Consider the following 10,651-nt stretch of genomic DNA (forward strand, 5'->3'; position numbering starts at 1 on the left):
TAAGTCGTAGGAAATTTCGTCTAGTTTTCAGAACAGTTTGAACCTCGTCAATTGGACTTATGAGTCATCAGATATACCCGAAACACTGAAGAGGGGTCAATCTGCCAGCAATATCCTTTTTGCATCTTTTCAGCTCCATTCTCTTTCTTTTGCATTCCATCTCCCATTTTAAGTGTAATTAAATATTTCAAAGAATATTAAGTATATTTTAGTTCTAAATAATAATAATAAATGCTAAAATATTAAGATATGTTATACATAAATATATATAAAAATACACATATCAATACGCATCTCTTTTGTTGGAAGAATATTTTTAGGGTTTCCACTTTTATCGAATCTGTAGGAGCCGTCATCTCTTCATTGATGTTGTTTCTTGCTATTTGATAAAACCCTAATTCAATCTTTACAAGTCTGATTCTTGCAGATATCTGAAAAAGGTCATCATGTCTCACGATGATTCACAAACCAATCCGATCAATATCTCCAACAACATTGGATCCACAACCAGAATCCCGATGCTATACACTCAAGATTATGAAGTTTGGACGCATCACTTTGAGGACTATGTCGTTGGTTCTGAAGATAATGGTTATCTTATCTGGGAAGCAATAACATTGGGTCCTTTTGTTCATTCTGGAACAAATAGAACCATTAAGACTCAAAAGGAGTACAACAAACTGTTAACTGACGTGGAGAACATTCCTCAAGATGAAAAAGAGAAGTTGTTGTGTAATGTTAAAGCCATGAGAATGATCATATTTTCTTTACAGTCCGATACTTTTCGTTTGGTAAGCCCATGCACCACGGCAAAAGAAATCTAAGATAGACTTAAAGAGCTTTACTCCACTGATGAGGACCTAGAACATTCTATTCAAACTCTATTGCTCTCTGAGTTCGGTGCTTTCCAATAAAAGCCAAATGAAAGACTTATTCAGGAATCCGATCGTTTCAACCATCTTTTGAGCAAGATGATCAAGCACGGTATTGGAAGAGAAGTGATCGAACAGAAGGTCACATTTCTGAATGGTTTAAGACATGAAGGGATGATTGTGGTATAAACTGTGAAGGGTCACGAGCAGTTTAAAACCTACTCATTGGCAAAGATGGTGGGTATTCTTAAGTCTCATGAAAGTGTTGTGACAAAGGAAGCGAAAATGGTGTCTAGTATGGGATCCTTGGCCCTTCTCTCTAAGGCGAAGAATGTGCACTACAAAAAAACTGACATTTAGTAGCACATATTTTTAATGACATATCTTTTTTATGCCACAATAGTATGTTTTCAGTAGCATATTTTATATGCTACTATAAAATTAATAGATTTAGTGGCACTTCACAACTTATGTCACTAGTATTAATATTTAATAATGGCATAATAACATTAAAATGCCACTAAAAACTCTATATGTTATGTCATATAATTTTTTATATACCACTACAGGTGTATGTGATGATTTATTGATTTGTTTTGTGCCACTAAAGAGATTAAATTTGTGCTATTAAAGAAATTAAATTCACAGTTCTTAACTTCTTATTCACCTCTCCAAAAAGAATCGATGTTTCCCCAATTTCTTATACGCATCCTTTTACTTTGTAAGTCTAAACAAATATTTTTCAAATTGTCAAACCCTAGCATTCTCTCTTTCTCTCTCTAACTTTTCTCCACCATGGCTTCACGGAGGCTAGCTGCCTCCTTCTCCTCCACTCCTTCCTTCATCGATCATCAACCAAATCTCCATTTACCCACTCCACCAGAGCCGCACGCGCTATCTCAATCCCACCCTTCTCCTACTGGTAACTTTCTTAACTATGTAGTAAACTACGCTACTTCTGCCACCGCCACTCCGATTAAGCTAGCTGCAACAACCCCTGGTGAAGGATCTAACTATGGAAAGATCAACGACGAGTTCACCGGAACCGTTGCGATTGGATAGGTGTGCCAGGTCATTGGTGTTGTCGCCGATGTAAGATTCAGCTAAGGATTGTTTCCGATCCTTACGGCATTAGAGGTTTTGGACAACTCGATCAGATTAGTTTTGGAGGCGGCACAACATTTAGGGGAGAATATGGTTAGGACTATTGCTATGGATGGTATCGAAGGGCTTGCCTGCGGTCAAAGAGTTCTCAACACTGGTTCTCCTATCACTGTAAGTTTTATCTAGATCTCAAAAAATTCAGAACATTTTAAGAACACGATCCGATTATGTCTCGATTTCCCGCCTATTGGTTTATGGTTTAGATCGGTAAAGTCAACATGTTTAATTGTAGCCAAGTTTTCTGTATGCCATTGTATGGCGATGTAACACTATCGTGCAATGATCCATGGAGCTAGTCAGCTAATTCAATGTCATTGTAGGTACCTGTAGGTCGAGGAACCCTTGTTCATATCATTAATGCCATTGGAGATCCAATTGATCATAGAGGCGATATTAGTAAGTGTTGAATGTCTTTCATCCTTTCCTCATGTATTAGTAATTTAGTATCTTAACTTTTTCATTCTTTTAAAACTAAGTTCTTGTTTTTTGGCATTTACATCTTTTTACGATTCTTAAAGCATTTTCCAATTTCTGAATGTATCATTTGATATGGAAATAATTGATATGGAAGGCATGCAATACATGTTCTTGATTATAATTGTCATATTTGTGCATTTTTAGGTTGGTATGAAAGCCATAACCTAACAAACTCAAGAGCCAGATGCAATGTGAAAGCAAACTGCCCAAAAGGTAATCATGAATGGTTTTTATTATGTGTCAAAATTGTATTATTAACAAGTATAGAAGTTATGCATCTGGTTGGTGATAAAGGTGAGAACATTTCCTAGTAATATTATAGTGACCCTAACAAAGTATTTCCCTCTTACTGTGTTACATACATGGTGGTAATAAACACATTTTTTTAGAAGTTTTTTGTATAGTTATTGCATATACTTATCACAATCTTATTATTAAAACCACTTTTTTTTGGCAATTTCTAGAATGATGGACCGATCAAGTGAATGAAGCAAGTTTGGGCCTTAACACGGGTTCGTTGTTGAACACAGGTTTGTGCCTTATTCTGTATCCTTACTCGTATGCTTGTTTTAATTCGTATTTTATTATGAGATATAATCGTGTGATAAGATTTTATTATTTGTAATATGTTTTAATTGTATATGGATCTTTTATAGATACTTGAAGGGTTTGCTTATACTTAGTGGGGGTTATAGAAACACTGACTCAGGTTAATGATTTCCTTTGGAGTGGAAATACACATCACAGTAATTTAAATATATCTAATTTAATTTTGACGTGATTGTAAAGTTAGATTAACTATATCAATGCATTATAAAGAGATGGAAATTCTGTTAAAAATGGATTAATTTCCTTTGTTTGGTTTAGCTGTGATGGCTAAACATGACCAAAAGAGACTATCATAAGGATTAAATAGGGTGGAAACCCTAAAAATTAGGGTTTCACTCAATCTCTCGTACGCCATGTGTACTCCATGTACGCCCCGCGTACTTGGTTAGGATCCGCAACCACAAGGAGATTCAGTATGCCCAACGTACTCCAACTTTTTTGAAGTTGGCAATTTTGCCCCTAAGAACCAATTATATAAAACATTAACACACCAGTGGTCAAAACTGAAAAGTACTTTGAATCGGGTGTTAAACCAAAAATGACAAAGTTATAGTCTAAGATGATGTACAAACTCTAAACTACAAGTTGGAAAAAACCGTATGTTAATCCAGATTCCAACGAATTAGATATGTATGTTTTAAAATTTTCATAGAATGCAAAAAAACTGAAAAATTAGAAACTTTCAGCTTTAATATCTCGACTTTGGAGACTATAAGTAATTTAATATTAAACTAAAAATGACAAATTTATAGTCTAAAATCATATAAAAACACTAAACTACACGTTGGAAAAAAACCGTATGTCAATCCGACTTGTAACGAATGAGATATGCATGTTTTAAACGTTTCACAGAAACCTGTTCTGACCCCTAAAAGTGGTTTCGGTTCCTAACACTGGTTTCGGTTCTTAGAGCCGGTTTACCCGGACTTGATGGACCCAAACCCGGATTAACGGAACCCGGAGAAAGCCGAATTTTAAACACGGAACCGGAACCGATTCTATATATTTCGGTTCTGGTTCCGATCTGATTCTGTTTCTAATATGGTTTTCCGGTTTTATAATCTCATCCCTAGGTACAACAAGGAATTGGAGAAGGGTACGCATAAAATTAGTCTTTTAATATTTTTATATCCTATATAATATTCGTTATATTTTTAGTTAAGATTTTAAATATTATTATATTATTATTAAAATAAAAGTTTGTTGATTGTTGAATGTTTGTTATTACCTTACATTTTTATAGGCAAATCTCCAAAAAAATCCTAAAATTTTAGTCTAATTTATGAAAAAAGTCTTGAACTAATTTTTGTTTACAGAAAAGCACAGAATAGCAGCTAAAACTTCGAAAAAACCCTTTTTGGCCGGTTTCATAGATTTATCCGGTATTCTGTCTTTTTTCGTTAGTTTGCTCAAAATATAAGACTTTTCTGAAAATTACCCGATAACCAAAATATTGGGACTTTTTTTTTTAAAAATTACTATGGAATTAATTGATATTATTATTAACAAATCATTTATATAAACATAATTTTTTTTATTATAAACAACGAAAATACATTTGTTGCTAATTTCTAGGAATAAAATGGTCGATTATGTACTTCTCTATTGTTTGTTGACCACTTCAAAGTCTCTATGTTCTTCCTATATATCGTTGTGGGTGTCATAGTGAGAAGTACTCTGTTCGGCGTGGCCAATACAAGATTTGATAATATTTATTAATACAGAATCAATAAGTGTCTACTTGCTATTAGGCATGATGCTATATGATAACGTGTTACTAGAAAATATCATTACACGAATATATAGATCTTTCATTATATTCTTTAACCTATCTACCACCTAACCTCCAAACATTACCCAGTAATAACCATAAAATTACACACATCTATCGAGAGTGAAAAGTAACGTTTGAATGACAATTTAAATATATAATAACCCTTCACTTGTTTCCATATAGATTATCATTCACGGTCCACTTTTCACATTTTATAGATGTGTGTTAACCGATGATTGTTAACATGTAAGATATAAATGTTGGTTTGTAGTTAGGTTAAACAACATAAAAGGAAAACCAACATTAGAAGGATGCTAACTAAATTCATCTCACCATCATACTCACAATATTGCAAAGGAAGAACGTAGAGAGTTTAAGTGGTTAGGAAACAATAGAGTACTTAGACGATCAATTTATTCCTAGAAATTAGCAACAAATGTACTTTATTTTTTTATAATAAAATATTTTTTTATGTTTATAAATGATTTGTTAATAATAATATCCAATAATTTCATGGTAATTTTCAAAAAAGTCTCAATATTTTGGTTATTACATAATTTTTGGAAAAATCCCAAAATTTTGAGCAAACTAACGAAAAATGATATAATACTGGCAAAATGTGCGAAACCGATCGAAAAAGTTTTTTTTGAAGTTTTAACCGGTATTATGTGTTTTTCTGTAAATAAAATATAATTTGGAATTTTTTCATAAATTTGACTAAAATTTTAAATTTTTTTTTGTGAAGATTTGGCTTTTTTATATTGAATAATGACAAAGATGGTGAGGATGAAATCATGGAATGCTGGACACTCTCACTGGATAGTCCATACTGGCTGTTTGTTTAGTAGTCAAAGTCAAAGTTAAAGTATCAAAAGTCTACTTTTCCTATCGTGAAAGTTCCAATACGCTACTCCAATTTTATTTGTTTGTTTGAATTTATATTAATTTCTAATTGTTGTTTTTCTTTACTATATCTATATCATTAAACTATTTTGTATTTCTATTATAAATGTTATTGCAAATTTGGAAAGCAATACATAGAATGATTGTCATCAATATATATTAATCTTTATGTTAATGTAAATTTTGTTGTAATCATGGATACAACACATAATATATTTTAGGTTCCGGAGCCTACATATATATTTAGACTATAATTTCTTTTATATTTATGACAACATAAATTGAAGGACACTGTCCCCCTAAATCTTAAAAAGCATTGCATATGTCATTTTTAGCAAAATCGTTAAAGAAATGAAAGTTGATATCGACATGACTATTAGAAAGAAATTAGTTTTTGAGTGTTTTTGGGTACCTCATGCTCATGATTTTTTGCTAACTATCCATATTGAGGGCATCAGCCAACATGTGTCTCCTGTAGAGTATCGGACTATCCTTCTTTACCGCCTCATGATTCCTTTATTCTCAACTGACAAGATATGCCCAGTTTGCCGTAAGATATGTTTGGACACTTTTGGGGAACATTCGGTTCAGTGTAGAGAACTCACTGGTTTCAAATACTAACATGATGTGGTTAGGGATGTTCTCTTTGATGTTTGTCGGCGTGTTGGTATCTCTGTGAAGAAAGAAGTGCACGTGAACTTTTCGACGGACCCGCAAGAGGGAAGATCTATCCTCAGGTCGGCTGACATTTTGGTATTTTGACAGGTGCGCGTGAACTTTCTGTCGATTTTAGGGGTGATGGTTTCACAGCAGGGCACGCCGCTTTGAAAGTCGCTGTGTGCAAAGTGACAAAGCACGAGAATGCATATAGAAAATCAACATGCGTTTGTACCTTTTGCATTTAATACATTTGGTTTTCTTGCACCAGAGACCGTTGAGATCCTCAACAGAGTTCAACGAATGATGCATTCTAATGTCATATCTCTTATATCCACATATGTTGTTTTAAAAAAAAAATTAGTTTTGTCATCCAAAAGTAGTTAGCGATGCAGTTTGTTGCCCGTTTGTCTTCCATCGATATGTATTAAACTTTATTTGGTTAACTTTTTCATAAATAATTATTGATTAATATAGATTATGTGACAATATAATTTTATAAAACGCAACTTCGCAACAGCAAAATATGTACCTTATTATATAACAACAAAATATGTACTTTAGTTTAAATATTTTTATTATAGTTACTGTAATTGAATATTGATATTGTATTATCTACTTTTAATAATTATATTTGTATTCAAAATTTTGTAGAGATTAAGAACGAGTTGGTTCATTAATCTGGTACTGAGTTGAAATTGAATTTTTGTTGAAACATAAAATCCTTTTATTCAAGAAACAAGAAGACGAGTTGTGACAATTTTTTCGTAATTTTTAATTTTTTTGTAAATTCAAAGTATGATATGACTATAAAGTTATTATTAATAATATCTAATATTAATATAATTTTAAAGATATTTATAAGATACTTTTGAAGACACATTTTTTGTTTGAAGATGTATATATATTTATATAATAAACAAAGTTATATCAAAATTGGATTATAAGATAAAATTTAAAGGTACACATAAATTAAAAGTATTATATAAGTAAAGATTCGTTGTTAGCAGATTATCATTGATTCAATTGTGGAGGCGCCATATATTATTATATTATATATCCTGGTCATGATGTGCGCTTGCTATTGGCCGAGGTGTTGTTTATAAGAGAAAATTGACATCTTTTAATATACTTAATCACGTTAACCATTTTTTAAAAACCAGTAAAAAATTAGTTTATATATAAAAGTAACCATCAATTTCAGAGTTATCTATCAATATTGGCATAGTATTGTAAAATGCTGCTATCATCATAAAACAACTAAGTTTGCACAAAATAATTAGAAAAATAAAAAAATCATAGATACTACCGGCAAAAGTGGTGATATCATCATCAAAAATAAAATTTTATGACATACGTTATTGTTTATCATAAAATCAGCGCCTCATGTAAATTTGTATTGCATTATGGTAATGTGAATTTTATTGGGTATTGATTACCATGTATTATTAATAAAAAAATCAAGGAAATATGATATATATATATATATATATATATATATATATATATATATATATATATATATATATATATATATATATATCATAAACCAACTAAGTTTGGACAAAATAATTAGAAAAATAAAAAATCATAGATGCTACCGGCAAAAACGGTGATATCATGAACAAAAATAAAATTTTATGACATATGTTATTGTTTATCATAAAATCAGCGCCACATGTAAATTTGTATTGCACTATGGTAATGTGAATTTTATTGGGTATTGATTACCATGTATTATTAATAAAAAAATCAAGGATATATATATATATATATATATATATATATATATATATATATATATATATATATATATATATATATATAGGGTTAGGTTCATGTGAGACAATAGTATTTTGTGAGACAAGGGGACCAAATCTTGACCACTCATCTTGAATAATATAAGGCTATAATTAAATCAGATTACACCACAAGGAAGTACAAGGAGGCGGTGACATTTTTGCAATTAAATGGAACTTCAGGATTAGAATAAAAGCGCAGAGGGGCAGTAAGGGGATTTTACTGTCTATTTCATCCAGGTCGCAAAAGACACTCCGTATTCTTTCAAATCTTCTTCATTCTGATTCATAAAACCCTAATCTCGATACGAACAATAAAACATGTTTGATTCAATCTCGATCATCAACATCTTTTGTTTCCTCAGATTTAGATTTGAACGCTCTGATTTTATCAACATTTCATTCTGATTTTGATTATGAAATCGCTCGAGCATCAATTGATCCTGAATCAAAAGCATTCCAAATTTCTTATTCCAACAAATGGATATAGAATCGGATTCAGATTAATTCATTCCAGGTAATGTATAATACTATAATTTATCTACATCATGATTCAAACATTTCTTTGTTTTTCTCACGTATAAAACTCTCCACCTCGATGAACACTAAAAATCCTTTTTTTCCTGATCTACAGTTCGATTGAAGAACTGTTAAATCGAGATTAAGTTTTTGTTTTAACAATTAGATTCCTCTCATGCTTAAACATTATGATTACTCCCATTCTGATTACAGGAGAGATTTGCAATTGAAGAACCCTAAAAATCCTCTTTTTCACTATGATTAATATTATCAACTTTGTGATTCTGATTATGTTCTCTGATCAAGCTTTCAATCACATAGTATTACAGAATCAAAGAAATCAGATCAAGATCTCAAGAATACCTGGTTTAACATAATCAGATTCAGGTTCTAATTATCATATAAAATCTCTTTTTTTTTTTACTTCACTTCATATCTACTCCAAATAACTATTGTTTTGTGTCAAAGAAGTCAAAGTAAAAATGAATAAACCATGATATATCTTTTTATATATAACTTTCTTCACATTTGAAATTTGAATGTATAATATTCTATAGATTCTATGAATTTTTAATGAGAATGCATACTATTCTACATTTTTAGTATCATATTCTACATATTTGAACCAGATAAACACCTTGTAACTCTACATAAACCTTGCACTTCCATGAAGCACAGTATGCCAGATATTTTAAAATATGAATATGTGATATTCTAATTATTTTATAAATTGTAATGTGGAACGGATAGTATTCTACATATGTTAATATAATATTCTATATATTCTGTATATTTTCTATGGTATGTGCAATATTCTGCATATGTTAGTATAATATTCTATATATTCTGAATATGTATTCTTGTTCTTTAACTCTTTCTCCCAATTTGTCATGTACATCACAATCATTTTCTAAACAGGTTGTAAATTGATGATTAATTTCTAAAATCATTGAATTGAATGTGTGATATGTTATTCTACATATTTTCAACAGTTAAAGACCGTTCACTTTTATATAAACCTTGAACTTCCACGCAATATAGAATCCTATATATATATATATATATATATATATATATATATATATATATATATATATATATATATTTCAAAATATGAATTGTTATTACGTGATAGTTTGATAAGTCATATGGTACTTCTTAATTTGATCCATATGTTACTTTGTTTGATTATTTTGATGATCGATTAAAAATATTAGTAAAATAGTGCTCGGTAACATAATATTCTAGGTATTCTGATTTGTTAAGTTAGGTGTTACTTCATAATTTGGTTCCGGGTGTTATTTTATTGATTAATCAGATGTTACTGTTTACTTTGATAAATCAGAACTAATTCATACACGAATGACTTTATTTTGTAAAGTTAATGTCTTTATGTAGCACATTCTAACATTCTATATTTTCTTTTATCATAACTTGATGTATTATTCAAAGAACAGTTCTTTATACTTTACTAGGAGAATGTATGATATTGATTATTATTGAAATGAAGTATATGATTAGAATGTAGTTTACGCTTTATAGTAGCAATACTCTAGTTTTTTGTCAAGTATTTAATAGACAATTTCACGTATTATTTTGGTTTATGGTATTTAGTGTGAATATTCTAGTATTTTATTCTAAAAGAAGCATGATGTATATTTTGATGCAGATCAAGTGACAAGAATGGATAAATCAAGAGAAAAATATGTTGTTGATATTAAAACTATGAAAACAATGATAGTTCAATTGATAGATCTTTATCAGAATGCGAAATAAAGGACAAGGTATAACATTAAACACATTAACGTATATGGATATTTGATATAAATATTCTAAGTTAACATATTATTAAGTGTTATATTCTTCTTTTCACGATG

The sequence above is a fragment of the Lactuca saligna genome, chromosome 6 (assembly GCF_052625555.1).
Source record: "Lactuca saligna cultivar CGN05327 chromosome 6, ASM5262555v1, whole genome shotgun sequence".
Classification (NCBI taxonomy): Eukaryota; Viridiplantae; Streptophyta; class Magnoliopsida; order Asterales; family Asteraceae; genus Lactuca; species Lactuca saligna.